Source organism: Anabrus simplex, chromosome 9 (assembly GCF_040414725.1).
Source record: "Anabrus simplex isolate iqAnaSimp1 chromosome 9, ASM4041472v1, whole genome shotgun sequence".
Taxonomy (NCBI): domain Eukaryota; kingdom Metazoa; phylum Arthropoda; class Insecta; order Orthoptera; family Tettigoniidae; genus Anabrus; species Anabrus simplex.
The window spans coordinates 45863345-45879396 of record NC_090273.1 but is presented as its reverse complement, the minus strand read 5'-3'; positions in this window follow the sequence as shown (position 1 = coordinate 45879396).

Below are 16052 nucleotides of genomic sequence, written 5' to 3'. Positions count from 1 at the left end.
ATACCCTTTGTGGCTGATACCTTTATTCTTCAACAGGTTCATCATCTCTTCTGAATGGAGTTAAAAGATCAAGACTGAAAAACAAATCTGACTGGTGTGACTATAAATTTCGCCACTCTTACATAACTTGTATTCTGAAAGTATCTTTCGGGAAAGACTTGAAGTTATGCAGAAAAGCATGATGGCTGGATCAACATTTGCCATGCTGATGACACGGTACTAACAGCTGATCATTTAGATGATCAACAACTCCTTATCTCATTAGGTGAATCCAGTTACAATCTAGGCCTGAATTTTAACAGCTAGAAAACAAAATTCACGATTGTCACATTTTTCAGTGCTAGCCTAACACTCAATAGCTCACCAACAGAAAGAGTGAATAAGTTTAAATACCTTCAAACAATGAGTCAAAGTCTGGACTCGAAAGCATCGAGTACCGCAATTCCAGGCATCACAGTTGGTCAGAGCATACTACGAAAAACATTTTGTTGACTGCGATACATGTACGGTTATACTTGAAAGGGAGAAAGGTTATCAGCGTGAATGCCTTGGGACTACTAGCGCAGTGTATGTCCAGGAAGACGTTATCATTGTCATCATCCTCGCCACACAAAATGGAAAAGTATTTGTTGACTACAGTACATACAATTGTGCGTGAAGGGTAGAAAGATAATCGAAAAGAATGACTTGGACAAACAGCGCAGTGTACGCACAGAATGGCGTGATCGTGGTTGTCCTCTTCAGCACACAAAATAGAAAATTACATTTTATTGACTACAGTACATATGCTTATGCAAGAAGGGAAGAACGGTAATCGACCAGAATGACTTGGACAAACAGCGCAGTGTACGTACAGGAAGGCGTGATTGTGGTCGTCCTCTTCAGCACACAAAATAAGAAAGTACATTTTGTTGACTACAGTACATATGCCTGTGCGAGAAGGGAAGAAAGGTAATTGTCCTGAATGACTTGAACTACCCGCGCAGTGTACGTACAAGAAGGCGTGATCGTCGTCGTCCTCTTCAGCACACAAAATAGAAAAGTACATTTTATTGACTACAATACATATGCTTGTGTGTAAAGGGAAGAAAGGTAATTGACCAGAATGACTTGGACAAACAGCGCAGTGTACGCACAGAATGGCATGATCATGGTTGTCCTCTTCAGCACACAAAATAGAAAATTACATTTTATTGACTACAGTACATATGCTTATGCAAGAAGGGAAGAACGGTAATCGACCAGAATGACTTGGACAAACAGCGCAGTGTACCTACAGGAAGGTGTGATCGTGGTCGTCCTCTTCAGCACGCAAAATAAGAAAGTACATTTTTTTTACTACAGTACATACGCCTGTGCGAGAAGGGAAGAAAGGTAATTGACCTGAATGACTTGGACAAGCAGCTCAGTGTACATACAGGACGGTGTGATCGTGGTCGTCCTCTTCAGCACACAAAATAGAAAAGTACATTTTATTGACTACAGTACATACGCTTATGCAAGAAGGGAAGAACGGTAATCGACCAGAATGACTTGGACAAACAGCGCAGTGTACGTACAGGAAGGCGTGATCGTGGTTGTCCTCTTCAGCACGCAAAATAAGAAAGTACATTTTTTTGACTACAGTACACACGCCTGTGCGAGAAGGGAAGAAAGGTAATTGGCCTGAATGACTCTGACAAGCAGCTCAGTGTACATACAGGACGGTGTGATCGTGGTCGTCCTCTTCAGCACACAAAATAGAAAAGTACATTTTATTGACTACAGTACATACGCTTAAGCGAGAAGGGAAGAACGGTAATCGACCAGAATGACTTGGACAAACAGCGCAGTGTACGTACACGAAGGCGTGATCGTGGTCGTCCTCTTCAGCACGCAAAATAAGAAAGTACATTTTTTTTACTACAGTACATACGCTTATGCAAGAAGGGAAGAACGGTAATCAACCAGAATGACTTGGACAAACAGCGCAGCGTACGTACAGGACGGCGTGACCATGGTCGTCCTCTTCAGCACACAAAATAAGAACGTACATTTTTTTGACTACAGTACATACGCTTGTGCGAGAAGGGAAGCAAGGTAAATGGCCTGAATGTCTTGGACAAGCAGCTCAGTGTACATACAGGACGGCGTGATCGTGGCTGTCCTCTTCAGCACACAAAATAGAAAAGTACATTTTATTGACTACAGTACATACGTCTGTGCAAGAAAGGAAGATAGGTAATTGGCCTGAATGACTTGGACTACCCGCACAGTGTACGTACAGGAAGGTGTGATCGTGGTCGTCCTCTTCAGCACACAAAATAGAAAAGTACATTTTAATAACTACAGTACATACGCCTGTGCGAGAAAGGAAGCAAGGTAATTGGCCTGAATGTCTTGGACTACCCGCGCAGTGTACGTACAGAAAGGCGTGATCGTGGTCGTCCTCTTCAGCACACAAAACAAGAAAGTACATTTTGTTGACTACAGTACATACGCTTGTGCATAAAGGGAAGAAAGGTAATTGAACTGAATGACTTGGACAAGCAGCGCAGTGTACGTATAGGAAGACGTGATCGTGGTCATCCTCTTCAGCACACAAAATAGGTGTACTTCTATGTCAGCACCAAAAGATATGTGATGAGATTTCTGTGGCTGGTTTAGGTCTCTGAGGAACATGGAATGCAGTGAGGGGTGTCTCCAACTGGACCACTGAATTTCCAGAAAACAGTCTCGTGCACCAATACCAGGACATTAAATAGGCCTATGACTTTTTTAGATGTTGCGGAAGCAATGAAATGTGAGAATTCCTTGAAGTAGTTTCATTCATTCTTTCGAGTTATTCTTGTACCTAGAGGGCGTGTCTCCAGGTGGCGGATAGGGGGGCCCTACAGTAGAGCTGGTTGAAATACCCGGTACAATCCACGGACCAACAGACAGTCCAGTTGATGATGATGCTTGTTTAAATGAGCCAAACATCTAGGTCACTGGCCCCTAATGGTACGAAATGAGATTAAATGAAATGAAAATTTACAAGTCCAAAATTCATCCACAGACTAAAATTGATAACGTGATGAAGAATGAAAGGATAAATATGAATTCAAAATAATCAGCGGAACCAACTCACAATACTGAAAGTTAAAAATCATTCCAAAATCGATCCACTGGCTAGAATTCAAAAAGATGACAATGATTATGAACTTAAAACAATCAATAGAACCGACCTGCAATGCCTCACCTTCCCAGAAACTATATTGAAAAATTAGTATAACTGACCACGGGACTGCTTACAAAGCACAATTCTGAATTGATGATTCTTGTTGTCCAAAATCTAGGTCAACGGTCCCTCACCTATGGTGTTTCTCACATAACTGCACCATTCGTAGGCAATGCAAACCCATGGTGTTCCTCAGATAGGTGTACTAATCATAGGGACTCATACTACCCAGTGGTGTTCCTCACACAGTAGGTACTAATCACAGGCAACACAGACCCACAGTGTCGCTCATATAGTGCTACTAATCACAGGCAGCGCCCAAACCCATCGTTTCTCACAATGGTACTACTCATAGGTAAAGTAAAACTGTGGTGTTCCACTTATATTAGTACTAATCACAGGTGCTGTAAACCCATAGTGACCCACCCACAACTGCTACTAATCACAAACCTATTGTGTACCTAATATAGTGGTTCTACTCGCAAGTAAAGGCGACCTATGGTTTTCCCCCGCATGATGGTAGTAATAACAAGTAGTTTCATGGTTCTAATTCAATCAACCCTTGGTCACCCCTTTCAGTTGCCTCTTACGGCAGGTAGGGGATACCACGGGTGTATTCATCATCTGCATTCCCCATCCACAGGCGGTAGAGGAAAGAGAAAAAAAGAAGGGATATGTCACTTAGAAAAATAAAGTAATGAACAAAGAAAGGCAAGGGCCACGAAGGGCGTGGAAATGAAAGACTCCCTAGGTCTCGAGTGCTCTAATACCATCGGTTTTGGAAAAGAACAAGAGTTGACCAAGGAAGGTCGGACAGGATAGATGAAAGTGAGGAGCCTGGCATAAGTAAGTGGAAGCAATACCGGAACTCACCTAAGGGCCCCGTCGTCGCCAACCCATGCTCCCAAGTTGAGAGACCCTGGGGCAGGGGATACCGTGGGTGTATTCTTCATTTGCATCCCCCACCCATGGGGGGGTGGCAGCCCAGTTCCCAGGGGCTTTAAAATACTTGGACACTTCCCTCCAAGGGTCACAAATATGGAGGGCCCAAGCCCAGGGTATGGGTGAAGACCTCAACGGTATCAGTGGCAGATGAGGAGGACTTTGGTACGGCATCAGTGGTGGAAGAGGGAAACTTGTAGCATCTGTACTCCAGTGGAGCGGCCTAGAATAACATCTGGCAGTAGGTATAAAATGCCTTTGGGAGTGGTGACCCCATCGTAATAATAGCCTGATATGGTACTAGTAAATCAGCATCGGAAAAAGTTAGGGCGTCCCCAGCAGGCAATGTGCAGTTCTCAGGGTACTGGGGGAACTGTGAGAAACAGGCGACCAGTAACGAACATTAAGATAGGAATAGTAAATATTATGACCCTGACAGGAAAGGTACAGGAAGTAGTAGACTTCATGGAGAAGAAGTGATGGGGCTGAGTGAAGTGAAATGGAAAGGTAACAGGAGGAAGAAATAAAGGAAAGGATACATATTATACTGAAGAGGTGACCAAGAGGTAATAAACGAAGTGGGACTAATCATTTCAAAGCAATTGGAAGAGTATGTTGAAGTGGTAGAATCTGTGAGTGACAGAATAATGAAGATTAAACTAAAGGTGAAGAATGAAGTGATTGACTTCATACAAGTGTATGCACCAGAGATGGGAAACAGGGAAGATATTGAAGGATTCTTGGAGAAAGCTGAAAGAAATTTCAGGTGTGGAAGTGGTTATTAATGGAGATCTGAATGCACAGGTCGGAAATGAGAGACAAGGAAAGGAAGAAGTCATTGTACCATACGGATATGGGAAAAAGAATCCTGATGGAAAGGAAGTAGTGGACTTCTGTAAAAGGAATGGACTGATAGAGGGGAATACATGGTTTCAAAAGAAAAACAGCAAGAAAATTACGAGATATGGGTGGGGTGACAGAAGAACAAAATCAGTAATCAACTACTTTTTGGTGGAAAGGACAAATTGCAGGAAGTTGATGGATGTGACAACTTTACCAGGAGAAGCATTTGATGGGACCCATACAGTTGTGGTGGCAAAATGGAAAACTAAAGGAGATAAGAGGAATTAAAATAAAAGTATGGAAACTGAAAGACAAAAATATACAGGAAGATTTTCAGGAGAGATTGAAACAACAAATCCCACTTACTGAAGTGGAAAAATGTAGAAGAGGAGTGGGTCAATTTTAAAAAGGCATTTGTTAGTGCATCAGAGTGCTTGTGGCAGGACATCTACATGAGTGAAAGAAAAGGAGACACCGTGGTGGAATGAGGAAGCGAGGAAAGTGGTGAAAGAAAAGAAGAGCCTGGGGAGAATGGAACTGAGATCAAACAGAAGAAAGCAAAAGGAAGTATCTCAAAAGCAAGTGGAGATGTAAGAAGGTGGTAGGAGAAGAAACTGAGTTGGGAAGAATTAACAAAAAAAAAAAAAAAAAAAAAAAAGGAAGTGGATGTAAGTGGCAGTAAAAGGATGCTGTATGGACTTATAAGAAGTAAGAGGACAGAAAGAGTTATCACAAAACTAGTATGAATCACACTTATATCGCAGGTAGTTAAAATACTGGAAAGGATATTAGCAAGAAGAATGAGAAGAAAGATTGAAGGAGAGTTACAAGAGGAACAATATGGCTTCAGTAGTGGAAGATCTACAGTGGAACCAATCTTGAGCATGAGACAGCTGATGGAAAAGAACTGGGAATATGGAAAGGATCCGGTCATGACTTTCGTACATATAGAAAAGTCATATGATAGTGTCCCCAGAGAGAGGGTTTGGGAAACCATGGTTAAAAGGAGACTTGGAAGAGAAATGTTAGAAATGGTGCACGCAATGTACAACTGTGTTAGCAGGGTACTGACCCCAGCTGGAAAGACTGAATGGTTTAGTAGTAAGACTGGACTAAGACAGGGGAGTGTGCTGTCACATATTTTGTTTATTATGGTCATGGACAAAATTGTAAAGGAAACAAAGGAAGCCTATGGAGATAAAGAGATGAAGATACTGCTATTTGCAGATGATGATGAGATCTGGGGAAAGAACAGCAAAGAAGTGCAACAACAACTAGATGTACTGAACGAAAACAAATTGAGAAGTATGGCATGAAAATCGATACAGATAATAAAAAGACTATGGTAATGTTGAGAGAGGAAAGGCAAGGAAAGGGCATTGTGAGAATTGGAAGTCAGAGTCTGGAAATTGTGGACAGCTTTAAACACCTAGGAAGTGAATTGATGCAAAATGCTAGGGCAGACAGGGAGATTAGCAGGGGGGTACAGAAGGGCAATGCAGTGTACCAAAGTGTAAGAAAACTTGTTTGGAGCAAAGAAGTACCAAGGAAAAGTAAAGAGGTAATGTACAAAATGTACTATGTACCCAGACTGACTTATACAGCTGAGACTTGGACTTTGACCTGCAGGCAAGAGAGCAGAATTCAAGCCAGTGAGATGAAATTCCTGAGAAGTATGATAGGAAAGACAAGGAAAGACAGAGTGAGAAATTAAGATGTAAGGAAGGAAGTTGGGATAGGAAAGCTGAATGAGACAATTGAAAAGAATAAACTAAGGTGGTCTGGACATGTAAAGAGGATGGAGGAGAATAGAATTCCAAGACACATGCTGGAGGCAAAGTGTGAGGGTAAGAGAGCAAGAGGAAGACCTAGAACAAGATGGATTGAATTAGTGAAGAGCAGCATAAGACAAAATTTAGACTGGGACAAGATTGTGGAAGAGGAATGGTGGAAGGAAGGAGGAAGATGGAGAAGTGCCATAAATACCCCAACCCAACAGGAGCTGCATACGGAGAAATGATGATGATCATCGTCATGATGATGATGACCTTGGAACACAGCTTTGTAACAACTGGAGATAAAATGCCGTATAAGAATGCCCACAGTTCCTTCATGAAATCCAAGAAAGTTTTTACATGGACAGATTTGGACATCAATCTTACTGCAAGATTTGTAAAGGGTTATATCTGGTCAAAACTTCTGTATTGGGGTTGACGAATGGACACTAAAAGAGGCAACAACAAAGAAGTTCGAGACCTCTGATATAAGGGGCTTATTGCAAGATACTGAAAATACTATGGACAGTAAGAGTAACTAATGAAGGGGATCTAAAATGTATGAATAGAAGTTGAGAACTGCTAGTTACAGTTGAGAGGAGAAAGACTACATACCTGCAGAGTATAGCTGATTGTAGAAGGGAAAGTCAAAGGTAAAAGACGAAGAGAGTGAAAAAAGAATATTGTCGCTACGTAACATTAAAACAATTGACAGAACTAATTACTGTCAACAGTGTGCTACACACAACAACCAACCAGCAAGAAATGCAGTATCTAACTGCCAGCATCTATTAATAAATATGCATAAGATAACTAGAAAGGAAATATTCAAAACTTACCCTTTTTCACATTTTAATTAATATTATTAGTACCAATAAATATTCTTTTTTCATTATTTCCTTACAAAGTAACGATTCACGGAAAAGCAATATTTTACAAACCTGAAATCTTTCCTTTTTAATCTTTTCTTCCATATGGAATGAACCCTTAAATTTATTTTCCCCATAAGGGGGTTGTAACCTTTAAACTAAGCCCTTTAACCTCTTTAAATGGGTATGACGTCTTGAGACGTTTTCACGCTGGGCTATTATTGTGAGTATGATAACTTAAGTCAATCGTAAAATTTTTTGTTTTTTTCTCGAGGGTGATGACATATGACGTTGCCATCGAGTCTACCATATTAGTTCATATATTTCCCACGATATCACGCTGCGTATTGTGTTGTATAGCTACCACAGCCTCCTACAATGAATTTGTTTTGGCACCTTCCACGATCCTCGCACACAGCCGTTTATGTCGAGGAGCAGGGCTTCCAAACGTAAAGTAGATCGGCTTTATTGTGCTGGTATTTTAACAGTTCTAAAAGCGTAGGTATTTTCTTTAGCAAGTGATGAATGGATATAGACTGAAGAAGAGGACAGTGAAAGTGATCCTGAAAGTAAAACTGAAATGGCTCCAGATGAACCAAATGACGAGGAAGACATTCAGAATGTGACAACCGCCTCAATTCGTTGCATATGGTGCCCCCAAACCAAGATTTACTTTACAGCAGTAAATACCTTAGTGATGTACAAAGTGTCAAAGAATACTTCAGCGTGTTTGTAGATGACCTTGTTTCAGCCTATATCACACAGATAGCAATCTACAAAACCTGTAATCATCTAGAACATAACCATGTAAGTAATGTTAGTTACCCATTACTGAAGTATAATAATCACTATCACATTACATTAAACTCATTGCGTACACATTTTTGCAGGTAATATTTAAATACCACATAGTGGAAAAAATATACCCAGGGCAGGTTATACATGTGGAGAACTTAGTACCCTGTTAAGAGGTTAACCATAATTTCTTGTTCTGTATTCAGACATATAAAAGGAAACTTGCTAAAGCAACATTATGCGAACTAGTTGCAACGTGTACTAAAGAATGGAACAAGAATGTATATAAATAATAAACCAATCTTTAACCCCCTGTGGGTGGGGGTGGTAGAATAACACCCACGGTATCCCCTGCCTGTCGTAAGAGGCGACTAAAAGGGGCCCCAGGGGCTCTGAAATTTGGAGCGTGGAATTGCGACCACGGGGCCCTTAGCCGAGTCCTGGCATTGCTTCCACTTACTTGTTCCAGGCTCCTCACTTTCATCTGTCACATCCGACCTTCCTTGGTCAACTCTTGTTCTTTTCCGACCCCGACGCTATTAGGTTTTCGAGGGCTAGGGAGTCTCATTTTCATGCCCTTTGTGGCCCTTGACTTTCTTTGGCAGATACCTTCATTTTTCGAGGTGTAGAGTCCCTTCATTTTTTCTCCTCAGGGCTAACAACCTTGAGTAAATACCTTAGTGATGTACAAAGTGTCAAAGAATACTTCAATACTGAAGTATAATAGTCACTCGCTAGGGTGGCCTCATCTACATACTCCTTGGACTCGAACATGAAAGGAAACATTAATACAAAGAATACCCCAGGTGGTAACAAATCCACCCCCACTTGTGATGGGGCAAGCAGGTCATCGGATTCTGGGGAGCCTGCACCTTCATGTACTTCACCATGAAAACAGCAGAAAAGAAAGAGAAATATCACCTACTTGGCTACAGCGAACATCAACTCGTTGCTAAAGACTGGTAAACTTAGACTCTAGACGTGCTGAACAAATATAACATCAAGATTGCAGCACTACAAGAAACACGATTCACAGATGAAGATGCATTTGAATCCCAAGGATACAGAATGTACAAGAGGAAACCAGGCATAAGGGTGATGAAAAAAGTCCCACATCTTGGCACTGGCTTTGCTGTTCATCATAGCATGATCTGATCACATAATAGGGTTCACTTCACCTAATGGTAGGACCTCCTCAATATCTTTGAGGTTCTGCAATAGAGCATATACCATAATGAACTTCCATGCACCCACAAACGACACAAATAGAAATGACCTGGAAGCAGTTGAACAATACTGGAGCATTCTAGAAGAAGCCTGGACAAGATCCCACATCATACCACCATACTGATGGGTGATTTCAATGCACAGGTAGGAAAGGAGAAAAAAAATATATTGCAGGATAGTGGGCCTCTACCCAGCCCATAAGAGGACAAATAAGAACGGAGAACGTCTTGTAAACCTTTGTGACAAATATGGTCTTGTTCTAAAATCAACTGCCTTGGAAGGTGAAAACATGGAAGAGCCCAAATCCACTACTAGGTGAATTCCTGATAGACCATGTGGCCATGGACAAAAAGCATCACAATGAGATTCAGAATGTCAAGGTGCTAAGGGGTGCTAACTTAGACTCGGACCATTACCTATCTCTGGTAAAAACCATCCTACAACCACTAAGGAAGCCACCGAATGTCGGCAGAAAGGCTAAAATACCGAAGTTGAGTGATGAAGACTGCTATTTCAAAGTCACTCTGAAAGAAAACACACAGAAGCAAGGGTGGCCCAACCTACAAAAAGCTCTACTGGACGCTGCTCAGAAGACCATGCCTGCCTCATCCAACAAAGGAAAACATCCATGGTGGACCACTACATGTGACCATGCTGTAGAAGATAGACGCAGAGCCTGGGTCACGTGGAACCAATGCAAAAATGAGGCTAACTACCAGGCCTTCCTTACTCAAAGGAAAATAACTGCCTGTATAGTATGACAGGCTAAGAGGAACCATAACAAGGCCCTAATACAACAGGCAGAAGAGGACTTTAAGAAGCAGAACTCAAGAGATTTCTACAGGGAACTCAGAAAACAGACAATGAAGTACACAGCTCCCACCCTTCATCTTCGTGGACCTGATGGAAAGCTTCAGTTCAACAACAAGGATTGTACCAATACTCTTGCAGGGTATTTCAAACAGCTCCTCAATGCACAGGAACTTAAAGAGAGACTCACATTCTCTGAGCCTCTTTCCAGAAACCGAGACTCCACACCGCCAACCATTGAAGAAATAAGGGAGATTATCAAGAGCCTAAAGAACAATTCTGGTGAAGACGGTATAGTAGCGGAGATGTGGAAACATGCTGACGAACAATCCATACAAAGCATCCATCAGATCATAGAGGATATTTGGGCAATGGAGACCTTACCTGAGGAATGGACCTCAGCGGTGATCCATCCTCTACACAAGAAAGGTAGTAAGATAGACCTCGACAACTACAGAGGCATCTCTCTAATATTGGTTACGTACAAGATCTTTTCTAAAGCCCTGCAAACCAGAGTGGTCAGTCAACTGGATTCCCAATTAGGTGAATATCGGGCCGGTTTTCGCGCAAATAGATCTTGCACAGAGCAGATACAGAACCTGAAGACAATCCTCAGGTACAAGAATCATGGCTGACACCAATGGGTAGTCATACCAGTGGACTTCCAGAAGGCACATGATTCGATAGATACGCAGACCCTCTTCTCCACCTTATGGGAATTAGGCCTGGATGAGAAGACCACCAGACTAATCCAGGCTACGCTAAAGAACACCACCTCCAAAGTAGAGTTTAGAGGTGAGCTCTCAGAGAGTTTCTCTATCCAAACGGGAGTTAGACAAGGTGATGGAATTTCTTGCATTCACTTTAATTGCGTTCTAGAGAAGATTATCAGGGAATGGACTGCCACATTACCTCCAAGAAGTGGACTGAAAATTGGTTCAAGAAAGATAATCTCAGTGTACCTTGCCTGGCCTTTGCCAACGACCTTACCTTATTAGCCAACAACATAGAAGAAGCTACTCACCAGCTACACAGCCTCTATACCATAGCAGCTAAAACCGGCTTGATGGTTAATATAAAGTAAACTGAATTCATGACTAACATAAAGGGAGTCCCACCTATTATGCCATTGGAAAACACCACCATTCGTAAGATTCCTGCAGTGAAGTACCTAGGGGAGTGGACTTCAGCAACCGAGAATGAGACATTAGCAATAGACATCAGATGCACCAAGTTGGAAAGGATCTACCATACCTGTAAGAGCATCTATACATCCAAGTGCCTCTCTAAGTAGCTTAAACTCCGACATTACAATTCAGTAGTAGGACCATCCGTACTGTACACCTCTGAGTGTCTTCTGATGAACAGAAAAGGTCCACTGAAGGAAGCTAGAGCTGAAGGAACGAAAAATACTAAGGAGGATTTTAGGACCAATAAGAGAAAGGGGTAGTACTTACAGGATAAGGCACAACAAAGAGATCTATGACCATCAAGAAGACATAGTTTCATCCATGAGGAAGAGACAACTGACTTTCTATGGGCATTTGACCCGTATGAGTACTTACAGACTTACCAGCAAGATCTTTACCACTACAGGCAGAGGGAAAGCATCCAAAAATAAATGGATCACCACAGTGAAGTCCAACTTAGAACAGCTGGGGATTTCAGAACAAACCATACCGGATCGTGTATTATTCCGGCAGTTGACCTTTCAAGGTGTCTTTCCAGAGTCTCTCACCAGCAGACAGAGTACAGGCACTACCCAACTGAAGTGGACCGAGGAAAGGAAACAAGCACACAACCAGAAGATGAAAGCTTTCTGGGCAAAGAAAAAACAATTTCCATACAAGGAGTCGAAACGAGCCCCCTGGTCCTCAGTAGGCCCAAACGACAAGAAGAAGAAGAAACCAACCTTTAAGTTAAGGCAGCCTGCACACTTGTCTGTATCGTGCACAGATGTCATCTAGCTTTGTACATATGCTACACAGCTACAGAAGTAGTCTAGTTTTCAGGTTACTTCACCTGAAAATGAGAAACGATCCTAAATTTAACATAAGAAAAGAACAAGTGTTGACCAACCAAGGAACAATGGATAGGATAGATAAAAGTGAGGAGCCTGGCACAAGTAAGTGGAAGCAATGACAGGACTCAGCTAAGGGCCCTGTGGTCACCAATCCATGCTCCCCCCCAGTTCAGAGCCCGCGGGGCCAAATAGTATGCAATTCTACAGAAAATAATGTCAAAGTCTTTGTCAGGGGAGAGACCTCTACATAATTCACGAACTTTATGTTATTTTCTAACTAATGCAAGATAACAGTATAAAGGCATTTCATTTGTATCACGACTACCAGTAAGTGAAATTAAATGTCTAGTACTAGAAAGAAGAATACATGGGAAATGTCCACCCATATGAAGAGCATAGAAAAATGCAAGACCCTCTTGTCCTGCCAGATAAAAATGTATGATAAAATACCAGAAGCCAATTTTAAAAAAATGAAATACGTTTAATTCAGGGATATATGTATCAAGCTACTGATGGCCTTGAAGAGACACATACCAGGTGACTTGGCCCTGCAGTTAAGGGTGCGCAGCTGTGAGCTTGCATTCAGGAGATAGTGGGTCTGAATCCCACTGTCAGCAGCCCTGAAGATAGCTTTCCGTGGTTTCCCATTTTCACACCAGGCAAATGCTGGGGCTGTACCTCGATTAAGGCCCTGGCTGCTTCTTTCCCACTCCTAGCCCTTTCCTGTCCCATCATCGCCCATAAGATCTATCTGTGTCAATGCGACGTAAAGCAGATTGCCATTGATGATACTGTATAGGCTTTTGGGCTTATGCCGTGTCAAGAAAATAAAGTGAAATTCTTTTGTTTCGCAGAGAATTTATGCATAAGTTGACATAAATTACCACAGTACATACAGTATGTACACAAAATGGTGCAGATGCAGCCAGGGTCACCCACATAAATTATGGGCCCCAGACAATTCAGGTGGTAGGCCACTTCTTCCTCAACTTCATCATTAACTACCAAATAAAATGTATAAAATAATGGGTACAGAGGCAAGGATATCCATGTTTTTCTTTCAGAAATACATTATTCAAAACAACTAAAATATGAAAATTATTAATTTAATGACAAATATATGTATGAATATCCTGAACATTCAACTATACTACTGTATATGTTGAAGGAGGATTCACATTTAATGGCATACTGATGTGGTATTATACTGTAAATGAACATCTCCAGTATCCTGAATGTTTTCACTTTGACAAAATCATCAAATATCCATCAAATGTTTTAAGGAATCATGTGAATGATTTGGTCTGACCAACACCCATAAGACTAAAGTACTTACACAGCCGTCACCAGGTTGTACCGTCCCTGAATTAAATGTCACCATAGCAGGAACACCTCTTGAACTACCTCGGTAGTATTCTAACTACACACTGCAACTCAGAAAAGGATGTCTAAAATAGAATACACTCTGCCCATGCAGCTTATAGCTGCCTCTTGAATAAGGATCTCAAAATATATACCAAACAAATGGTGTACCGAGCTGTAATCATAACAACGTTACTACATAGATGTGAAACCTGGATACTTTACCATCGTGACATAAAGAAACTGGAACACTTCCATCAGCAGAAACTTAGATCCATCATGAACATCAAATGGGACGACTACATAAGCAATGTGGCAGTTCATGACAGGGTACATATAAACAGCATAGAAACCTTCATCACTCACTGGCTTAGAAGGGTTGGTCACAACCAGCATATGAATGATGGACTGCCTAAACAACTTCTCTACCATGAAAGTAGTCATGGCAAAAGGCTTCAAGGTGCTCCTTAGAAACATTATAAAGACCAGCTTAAGAAGACTATGAATAGCACCAACATAAATGCTAACACCTGGGCAACAACTGCACGAAACCATGTTTTTTGGCGCAAAGCTACTGCAGTAGGTGTCTCACTGTTTGAGCAGGCATGTCGCAGACTAGAAATTGAAACCCATGAAATGCAGAAACTATATCGGATCCAATTGCGTCCTCCATCCACCTTTAGTTGTGACTTGTGTGGCCGCATGTTTGATGTGAAGATTGGCTTGATCAGTCATCAGCGACATCTCCACAGAGCCAACAGACTTTAACCTCTCAGCATGGGACGTCTTTCATTACATGGCTACCCTGTGCTGCAGGAGTAGAGCACCAAGCATGCTATGAGTTCAGGCTTTTAGTTAATCGAGCATATCTGGCAAAATGTTCAATGGATTTTACCAAAATTTTCAGTTTGTTATTAATGGTTACACACACAAACAAGGTAAGTTACTGGAATTACCCAAGGTCAATGAAGTGGGGGAATCTTGAAATGCTTTCAAATTGAACAAGGGATATGGCTGAAACAAATATAAGAGTAGCTAGTACCCATTTATTTGAAAAATAAGATCTCAGTATAGGTTTCTGTACTACGCTCACTAAAATACACAATGCAAAAACTTCACACATTTCCTCCACAGTAACTGGTACCTGTTCATTTACCCTTGATCAGAACGGAAATAACATACTGCGTGTCCGCATGTGATGTTGAGCATAAATATCTGCCTTATCTACTACCATATTTACGAACTCGACAGTAAAAATCAACTGAAACATTTTCACAGGGTATAAGCAGTTCTTTGCAGCATTCTGAGGCCCATAATCTGAAGTAAACATTTTGCTTTGCCCTCTGTAATTAATCATGTCTTCCCACACAAACTCACCAATAACGTTGCGGACGATATTTTCCCGTGTATCAAAAGCAACATCAATGTCATGATCAGTACTTTCACCCTCAGATTCTATATCCTAGTTCTCATTTAACAAGACTAAAATTTCCATATCATCATTTGGTAAAACGTTAATTTTTGAATTTGTGTTCGCAAGAAAGGGTTTAGCTGCCATGATGTCAACAACAGAAGGGGCTGCCTGGCCAAGGCGGTAAAGGCGTGCTTGGTTCGCCCGGAAGGACGTGGGTTCAATTCCCTGTCAGGAAGTCGTAAAATTTAAGAAACGAGATTTCCACTTCAGGAGGTGCACATGGCCCTGAGGTTCACTCAGCCTACACCAAAAATGAGTACCAGGTTAATTCCTGGGGGCAAAGGCGGCCAGACATAGAGTTAACCACTCTACCCAATCAAGTGCCGAGGTTACGGATAGTTGAAGCCTTTACCTTCCACTGCTCCAAAGGACTTCATGGCCTGTACGGAGATGACTTTTATGGAAGGGTTTCTGATAAGTTCACCTGCATACACCCCGGCGTCAGTGGGTAGGGTCTGACACATCCCACTCTGATGAGTCCAGTGTCAGACCTAAGACGAAACGCTGGTTAATAGAGCAAACGCAAGAAAAGCCTTACATCTGATCTGTTTTGATGACTTTGATGTCAACAACAGAACTTTTTTACTTTTTCAGATGTGATATATCATACTTAATCAATAAAAACTGAACAGATATGCACATCAAATGAAAGATCGATGCTTCATCTATAGATATATTTTACTTCATTTGTAATAGTTCAAAAACTGTTCGCTAGATCGAAGCACAAAGCAGA